We start from the raw sequence: 10,102 nt of genomic DNA on the forward strand, positions 1-10,102 counted from the left end.
TATTATTGCAACATTTAGTCAGGCTCCTCGATCCATCAAAATTGGGACAATTCCACATTGGGTGAGTATTTGCAGCTCCCTTGAATTCAAAATGACGAGATACACGGAGCTCCATAAAGTGGGTGGACAAGGCAGGGAATATCCAAATTCTCCTCAAACAATATCTTCGGCACTATTGCCGTCTAGTAGTTGAGACAGAGCATTGCCACACGAAAGACCAGGATTCAAACCCCAAGCAACGTAAAGCCTCTCTGTGTGTTGAATTTGAGATATTGACACGAAGACTCCTAAGAAGTAGCCCGAGGTCGCATAGCTCTCACTCGGTTAGAATTCAATTATAAAAAAGTGTTTGCCAGTGTTTAGAGAAAGAAAAGAAAAGAACCGTGTTATAAAAATATTTTCCAATTTTGAAACCTAATAATCTTAAAGATTTGCCAAAGCGTTTGTGAATTAAAACCAGAAGAGCTTTAGCATATATATTTTGTCCGTAAAACCTAAAAGATATGAAAGACTTTGAAATAATTGACGCCAAATTGAAATAATTTGTCCTGAACCACCAATTGCACCCGTCTTAATCTCTGTTCGCTTCAAATGCCCTAACCAAGGAACTAATTGCAACATTTTCCTTAACATCTGCACATATTTATGTTCTAGCCAACAATTTCATTTAAAAAAAATTGTATATACTCCATAAAGATTAAAATGCAAGCTCGCTAGCTGAAATTGAAGGCATGGCTTACGTACATATGTGTGAGACAATCAATGAAAGACTGCGAAATTATTGAACACCCATCGTAAAAGTTCTTTGGCCTGGAACGCACAGCGATCACTAGGGTTGCTTAACCGCCGAGCATCTTCTATTTTCATTCTGTGTAATTGCTTTCCTGAAATTGTTTCTCAGAGGAGATATGTAGCGAAAACGGGGTAAAGGCGACATGGCGATATATTGCTTAACCGCCGAGCATCATTTTTATTTTCATTCTCGATCGCCGTGAAATTTACCTGACCACGCCACGTCGGTAAACTTAGTACGATACGCTTTGCAGGTGGTAATTTGTTTTTCCATTTTATTTTTTATGTTTAAATTTTGATTTTTTGTTTGATTTTGCAGAGCAATATTTGATGATAATGAAGGCTTTCCTAATCATTGCTATCATTGCACCATAGCCATGGACTCCCATTATGTTGGTAGTACACTTAAACAATCCATACACATGGGCATGGTAAATTTTTAGGGGAGAGGTGGCAATTTATAGGGAATCAAAACATTGTCACGCAAATATTAAGGAAAAGGGAAAGAAAAGTTTTATTCAATTTATGTTTTAGTTATTATGTGTGATCATGGAATTGTATATTTATATTATTTTTCTATAAGTTTATGTTAATTAGTAATTTTGAAATAATTATGAGTTTGTGAGTGAGTTATTCGTGTGTGAATTTAGTTCATGATATGTTTCATTGTGATCCTATTATCATTTGTCTTTAAAGAGAGGTCTCAATCGTTAGATGTCATATTCATCATCTTATTTTAGATCCACATGTATAGACTTGATTCAAGTCATTTTTTGTTGTCATGGATCTAAATCATGAAATTTCAAAATTCAACTTTCAAATTTAAATCTCACCAACCTTTTCACTAGTTATCGTGAGTTAACCTAACACACATTTGTGTTGATTTTTATGTTATGTTATTATATTTTTAAAAATATATATTTCTTCCATTTGAAAACATAAAGGGCAACCTAGAAAAATTAAAGAGCATTTACCAAACCATAAATTATCTTAGGTCCATTTTACACTTGCATGTTGTCCTCAGTCATTGTTTTGAAGTGTCATTGAATCAATTTGACAAGGGGTTTGACTGAGGAGAACATGACCCTCACAATTCAATAGATTCAAAGGTGTTTGTAAACATTATTAATCCTTAGCTAATTTAAAACATTGGAAGACTAAAGCAAGTAAATTCCACCAAATAAATTGTATTAGCTTGCTCTTGTAGGTATATGTTCAAGTGCATGGACCAGATCATTTTGCAAGAACAAATTTGAGTCAAATGAAAACATAGTTTATAAAATCTAAGTAATTTAAGCAAGCCTTGAAAATCTAGCATTATGGTGAATCATTTCCTAGCATTTTCTACATTATTTCCAACTAGAATCTAACTAAAAATTACATTTAAATTGATTTAGTTTAGCATTTCTTGTTTCCACCTACATATTCGTGTGGTTTTCTTTTTTTGCAATTTTTATGAGCGTAACATTCTTACACAACCTAGGGTTTCCTCCACTAAGATTTGATGAGAATCAGTTGTTAGCTCTATCAAAGGATTAAGTGAAGAACTTAAGGAAATGGTAATTGTAAAGAAGATACTTAGATCTCTACCATCTAGGTTTGATCATAAGGTGGTTGCAATTGAAGAAGCCAAAGATCTAAATAAACTAACTATGAATGAGTTACATGAGTCTCTGACTGCTTGTTAGATTATATTTGATGATGACAAATCCTCAAGAAATGATGTTGATTTCAAGGTGTCCAAGAAGCAAGAAGACTCTGATTTTGATGACGAATCTAATCCAAAGGAGACAAACTTTGTTAAGAGGTTACATAGAGGTTCAGGTAAGTATAAGGGTAAGTTGTCTTTCAAATGTTTTAATTGTTGCGAGGTAGAACATATTATGGTTTTATATGTCCATTCAAGGATTCTAACAATGAAAGTCAAAAGAATAGGAAGAAGTCATTCACTAAGAAGAAGAAAATTCAAAAGAATTAGAAAATTTTCTTTGTGAATGAGGAATGTTGTTCATCTGATGAAGAAGAAGATCAAGGCACTTTTGAAAATGAAGGTGAAAAGGTTCCATTCATGGTGATGGAGACTCCTATTGGTCACACCAAAATGAAATCTAGAAATGATTATGATGAGGTTGATCTTGTGGAAGAGTTGCATTGTGCTAGAAAAGAGGTCGAGAGATTAAATAAGATGATAGTTGAAGAAGTGAAAGCTAAAGACAAATTGTCTCTAAATCTTGAGAAGGCAAAAAAGGTAGTCATTGATTTGAATATCCAAGTGGAAGAAGCAAAGAGGATTGAAGTTGTTTTTCTAGAGAGATTGTTGACCCCAGACAATGACCATGAAAAACTAGAGGCAAATATTGTGGCATTAAGAAGAGATCTTGAAAAAACAAATAGTCAGTTCAAGTTAAAGTTTGGGAAAAGCACTAAGATTTTGGATCAAATAATTGATGGTTGGAGGTTGCCTCATCAAAATGGACATTGGATTTACAGGGGATCGGAAAGGAAAGGTAGTTGAACAACCTATGAAGTTAGGTGATGAGAATCTGGAAGAAAATGGTTGAACAAAAGTTCAAGGTCTGAACAAGGTGTGACAACTAAAGAAAGTAGGAAGATGGATGATGGTTTCACTCAAAGTGTAGAGGTGGAATAGGATATTTGAAAGACAAACATCAAAAGGACAATGATTCAGTACCAGGTTCAATCATTCTTTCTTTGGTTATAGTTTTAATTGCAATCATTTTGGTCATAAGTTTGTTGATTGTAGAAAGGGTCTGATAAGAAGAAATAACTTTGTGTTAGTAGAAATGTTTTTGCTCTATTATTTGATTTCAGTATCATTGGGTATAAGTGCGACAACTTTGGACATATTGCAAGAAATTGCAGAAGCAATTTTCTAAGTACTCCTAAGATAGAAACTAAAGGAAACAATTCGGTAAAGCAAAACAATGATTCCAAGGAGGTTTGGAAGAATAAACTGAAAGAACAGAAAGAAGAGAAGTCCCTAGTGGCTCATACTATAGTTCATGTACAAAAGAAGAAGAATTTGTGGATCATTGACAACGGATGCTCAAGTCACATGACTAGAGATAAAAGAAAGTTCATGAATTTCAAGAAGTTTGAAGGAGGAGATATCTAGGCAATAATTTTGTTGCCAAGATTGTCAGTAAAGGGTACTTTAGGTCTTGATGGTGGGAAGACAAGAACTTACAATGTCTTCTATTTAGAAGGATTGAAACACAATAGATAAGTGTTAGTCAAATGTGTGACAATGGTTGATATCACTCATTCAATACAAAAGGATGTAAAATTAGGAAAATAGATACCAAAGAGATGGTTGCAAAAGGAAGTAGGACATATAGTGATGCGTAACACCTTAGTGAAGTTAGTGGAAACAATTGTTCTGTCATACAAAGAGAAGAGAGTTGGCTTTGGCACATAAGATTTGGACATATCAACTTTGATTCAATATTGTGAGAATTAGCTCAGAGGTAATGGTAGGAGACACGCCTAATATTAAGAAGTCTCCATCCACAAGTTGCAAACATGTCATGAAGGAAAGCAAAGAAAGACCAGATTCCTTGCTTAGGAATATTCTATTGCAAAGACATTAGATTTGGTTCATACTAATCTATGAGGACTAAGAGTTTATAAGGTGATAGGTGTTTCATAATTCTTATTGATGATTATTTTAGAATGACTTGAATTACTTTTCTAATAAAGAAATCAGATGCTTTTCAGAAGTTAAAGGCTTTTAAAGCAATGGTTGGAAATGAAACCAATAGACCAATCTAATGTTTAAGATCAGATATAGGTGAAGAATTTACTTATGATAGATATGAAGAATACTATGCAAAGAATAAAATGTGAAGATAGAATTCATCTCTTAGGACTCCTTAGCAAAATGGAGTGGTGGAAAGAAAGAAATTGACTGTTTAGGAAATGGACAAAACTATCTTAAAGAAAACATAGTTAACGGATATGTATTAAAGAGAAGCTTGTGAGACAACAGTGTATATTTTGAACAAAGCTCAAAATAATGCAAGGATTACTAAGACTCCACGTGAATTGTGGAAAGGAAGAGGTCAACTCTAGTGACATATCTCAAAAAATTTGGAAGCAAATGCTACATCAAAAAGAGATGAATAAAATTTGAGTAATTTTGAATGTAGATCTTAAGAAGCTATTTTTAATGGCAATCTTACACATGTTATAATAAAAATATTGAGAAGAGTCATGGAAAGTATCAATGTGACTGTTGATGAAACAATACAATCTATTAGGATTCCAAATGAAGATGACAAGGATGAACCAATCTGTAGAGGTGATTAAGACTCGAGAAGTGAAACAAAGATTACAAATGCTAAAGCTTAGAAAAAGTATGTGCAACAAAATCATTTCAAAGATTGGACTATAAGAGATAAAGATAGTGTTGTTTAGACCAAAAAACAATTGAGAAAGCTAATGAACAAGTGCATTTTTCTTTACAATAAAAAATTAAACCATTTTTTTTTCCAGAGGCAAGCAAAGAGAAAGGTTGGTTAGATGTTGTGTAGGAAGACCTATCTCAGATCAAGAAGAATGAAACATGGGAGTTGGTTCCAAGACCTAAAGACGAGAATGTTGGCATTTTTGTTGTTTATGTTGTGATTGTCATTGATGGACACACACTTGTATTGAGATCCCCTTTATATGTATGAGCTTGTGCTTAACCGGTATTTGTTCCAACCGGTATGTTGTATACTAGTCTTTAGACTAGTGGTGATTTTGCAGAATGTGTTTCCCGGTCTGAAGCGGCATGTCGACCCCAAGCGGTTCGTAGATCACAAGCGGTACGAGGGAGAAAAGCAACACAATACATTCTTACCAGTTTTCATTTTTGTCAAATCAGCAACCGATATTTTGTATGAACCGATAATACTCTGTGATGAGTTACCAACCGGCATTTTGTGATGAGTTACCAATCCACCGATTGTTTGACGGTGCCGACACATTGACGGTGCTTCTTGTGTCGTGTTACTGAGTATGTCTAGATTCATTGAACCTAGGAAATTATAATGTAATCCTATTGGACCGACATGAAATCGGATTCCTTTAAAAGGACATCATGTCTAGGGTTTTTAAGTTGTTGCTGAAAGGGTTAATGTCGAGCTAGGGTTTAAGGTGGAAGTTGAGAACGATCTTATCTAAGAAGATCAAGTTGTAACTGTGAGAGAGAGAGAAGACTGAAGCAATGCTGGAATGCATTAGCTATGAGCAATAGTGGATCTAACCAAGCAGTTTGTGCTATTAGATAGATCAAACACTTGTTGATTACTCACATCTTTGACAAGTCTGTAGCCCTTAACCGGGTAGGCCTCAAAGCCTTTGTAAAATCCTCTAACAAGGTGGTTCACACATGTGAATCTAAAATCCTCCAACAAGGTAGTCTTTAATTGGACTTATCTCCTAACAAAGATTGAGATTCCTAACAGGATCTGTTCTGGTGAAGAACATTGTAAGACCTTAACCAGTCTGGTTTCTATTATGCAAATAGTGACTTGTGAGTTCCATCTCACTGTGGTTTTTCCCAGTCGAGTTTCCATGTCAAATATCTTGTGTTATGGTTGTATTGCTTTTGTGGGTGAATGTTTTATTCGCATTTTGGTTTGCATGTGTGGTAACCGGTCTGACTGTTAGACTGCTTTACTGGTTTATCTTTAGACTGTGTAAGTGTTTTAGTGCAGTAATTTTTGGCATACTAATTCACCCCCCCCCCTCTTAGTATTCATCAATTGGTATCAGAGCCTAGCTTTCTATAAGTTTAACCACTTGGAAAGAGATATGGGGTAATACACCGTGAGGGAACTTACTCAACGGCTCACTAAGTCTGAGCAAGCCTATGATGATCTTATGGTCAAATACAAGGCATCTCAAGAAAAAAGGAGAGAACATGCAGAGAAGCTGATGGAACTATCTGAAAGCAATTCTGAAGATGAAGCTAACACGGAAGCCATGATTGCTGAAGTAAATAAGCTAAATGATTCAAACTCCAATCTGAGAAAGGAGTTGAAAGGACTGACTATTAGGTTTAGTCAAGAGCTTGAGAACCGGAGAAAAGCTGAAGATCGGATAAAGGATAGAGATCATGAGATCTCCAAGTTGAAACAAGAGATTAGTGCACTGACTGCTAGCCTTCATGAGAGCATAATGGAAAAAGAAGACATGCAAGGAGAACTGAACATAGCCATCTCAGAAAATGCAAGTCTAATGGAGACAAACACTGCTATTTCCAAAGAACTCTTTGAGTCAAAGGAAATACTTGCTAAGTTTGGCAAAAGTACTGTCAAGCTAGAGCAAAAGCTTGAGTCATCTAGACCGGCAAAGAATACCAATGGTCTTGGTTTTTCTGGACATGAGGAGGGAGAATCCTCAGGAACAAATGCTGAAGCATCAAAGAAGCAACCGACACTCAAAGGAAAAGGTAAGCAAAAATTCAAACCTATTTGCTTTAACTATCTTAAAGAAGGACACACTACCAATGTATGTAGGAGCAAAGCCTACAATAATTTTCCTTATTTTATCAACAATGTACCTAGATCCAATAAATTCAATGGTCATTGTTATGCATGCAACAAGTTTGGGCATAAAGCATTTGAATGCAGGTCTATAATGGATAACACTGGAAGATATCCTCAGAGGACCCAAGGAACTGGTCCTAAACCTTTTATGAACCGGAACCACAACCGGTTTAATGTTTTCAATCATCAGTCAAGAAGCGGTGGCCATCAAGCGGCAACTGGATGGAGAGAAAGTTGTATGATCTATCATGGTCATGGTCACACTGTTGCAACATGCAGAAGGAAGAATGGAAATATGTGCAATGGACCTTGGAAAGCACCTGGACTTGTTTGCTATCACTGCAACAAACCGGGTCACATTGCAAGATTCTGCAGAAGCAGAAAAAGTATATCTGATGATATACCGGTCACTCAGGAAGGAGAAATAGATGTTGAAAAAGTTCAAGGGGACATGAAGAAAACATGGAGGAAGAAACCAACAATGTCGGAAGAGGAACCGATTTTTGCACCTAGTGTGGAAATATCAGAACCGGCAAACTAAGCCTTAAAGGCTTAGGGGGAGCAAATGGCGAAATGTTTTTGAACCCTCGGTTGACACCGATAAAAGACCTTAACCGGTATGCGATACCTGTCACTTGGCAGAAGACCGGAAATGGTAAAAAGGCAAATTAGGGTTTACGCCTTAACAGAGGAGCATTAATGACGGTAGGTGAGAGACATGTATAAATGCATTTTTCAAATCATTTCTCACTATCTGTTTTCGAGTGAAGAAAAGTTTTCAAGTGTAGAGCGAAGAAAAGGCAATTTGAGCTTAGATTTCAAGAAATTGGATAACCTTGAAAGAGATTGAAATCTAGTTTGCAAGCAGTAGTGGAGAACACAAAGCGGTGATTTGGCATCCGACAGAGAGTGAAGTGAAGCAGAATCAGGAAACCCTAAATTTGCATCTGAAAGGTATTTTTCGTGTTCTTGAAATACTCTTCAATGGCTTCTGCATCTCATACCAGTTTGAGTACATCCATAGAGTTAGAAAGTTTTATTCAGAGGAAGTCTAAATATAATACTTTGTCACAAGTTCCGGCTGGAGTCATAGTCGAAGAAGGAATTTCTGATTATATTGATTGCAAAATAGAAGACCTAGGGTCCTTAGCCATTCACACTCAGTTAGGTCTATTTTGCGGCAAGGACAAAAAGATCAAACCAGAATTTAGTGTCATAGAGAAGAAGAAATTCCACAATGTAGTATATTTTTTGGAAGATTTCACAGAGGATCATATCAGAATTATTTTGAGCAGAGTCCACGGTGACAAGATGTACCTGGAAAGGACGCATGATATCATGCCTCAGGCAATTCATGCAGTCACCGGTTTCTGCAACGCAGGGGAAGTGCCAGCCCTGAGAAAAGTGAGCAAAACGGAAATGACCAAGCTCACCGGTTCAACAAGTGATTCACGGGGTATGACAGCCAATCCTATCAAGGATGATCTGGTGAAATATGTCTGCATGGTGATAGGATACAAAACATTTTCAGCTAGCAGGATTAATTTTGTATCTGTTGCAACGGTAAATGCCGCTTACCGAATGATAAAAGAGGATGCATCTTTTGACTTATGCACCGGCATGCAGAGGCAACTCTTGTTAAATCTTAAGGCAATCAAATAGGACAACTCATTAAGGTTTAAGTTTGGACAACTACTGGTATGGTTGTTCTTTTATTTCTAAGGCTACTTTCCGGGTGTAGGAGATGTCCAGTGGTCCCCTGACCAACCGGTAACCAAGCAGATAAAGGAAAGTGTACAAGCCATTGGAACCGGCTACCCTGAGGTACTGAACAAATATTTTGATGAGTTCAGAAGAAAGATGAGTCAGAGGGTAAGAATCTCAGGTGACATAGTGAAGAAATACGAAGATGACATCTGTTTCACTATTCAGGTGGACAAATGTTTAATGGAGGCTGTTGAGCCTAGAATGGAGGAAGTGGAGCCTATGGGCTATGAAGTTATGTTTGACATGCTAGAAGGGTATGCCTCAACCCTTATTGCCTTGCCTCTTGATCCAAAGGCTAAGAGGACCAGAACCTACTTGGAGAGGATTGCACCGGTTGAAGAACCATCGGTGAAGAAGGGAAAAGAACCGGCAGCTAAGAAAGCTAAGGCAGTGCCTGCAGCATCGGCACCGGCTACCACTACAACTCCAAGAGTGACCAAGCGGTCACCGACAAAGAAGAAACCGGAGGTCAAAAGTCTTTGAAAGAAAGAGGAAGACTAAGGCAAATGAACTAGACTCCGAAGAAACCGAGTCTTATGAACAGCCAAAGAAGGCAAGACAGACAAAGAAGATGAAGAAGAATGAACCGACAGTATCCGCACCGGTAAATATAGACATCTCCTCATACAAACCTTTGACACATTGTCAAAGAACAGTAAAAAATATTAGGAGAAAGTTACTTTATGATTTAATAGACTATTACGGTGAATTTAATAGCGAGGAAAAAGATGAAGTACTACAAGAAATCATTCTTTATTTATGTAAAAATGACCGGTCACCATCAGAGATTAAATCTCAGACACCGGATTCATTATTTAAAGCATTAGATAATAAATGGCGCATTGCCATTGAAAAGGAACAGGAGATTAGGGAGAAAGTCTTTGCACAATACTTCCCCGAACTCTCAAATTCAGAATTATTTGATGCCCTAGATCAAAATAAAGGTCTCTTCTTCACAAGGAGAAGAAGACTCTGGTTGTTGGAGG

General features: G+C 36.7%; 1 protein-coding gene across 5 annotated transcripts in view; it reads right to left on the reverse strand.

The window, feature by feature from the left end:
- Positions 1-967, reverse strand: part of LOC131044739 (uncharacterized) — a 116,426-nt gene extending 115,459 nt beyond the window's left edge. For 3 of the 5 annotated variants that reach the window (XM_057978146.2, XM_057978142.2, XM_057978141.2), the window contains exon 1: positions 745-966. The gene's annotated coding sequence lies outside the window, so the exon portion shown is untranslated. Of the gene's footprint in view, positions 1-744 lie in introns of all 5 variants that reach the window. The other 2 variants (XM_057978145.2, XM_057978144.2) reach the window with 1 other exon arrangement.
- Between the last annotated feature and the right edge of the window lie 9,135 nt (positions 968-10,102).

This window comes from Cryptomeria japonica, chromosome 3 (genome assembly GCF_030272615.1).
Source record: "Cryptomeria japonica chromosome 3, Sugi_1.0, whole genome shotgun sequence".
Lineage (NCBI taxonomy): Eukaryota > Viridiplantae > Streptophyta > Pinopsida > Cupressales > Cupressaceae > Cryptomeria > Cryptomeria japonica.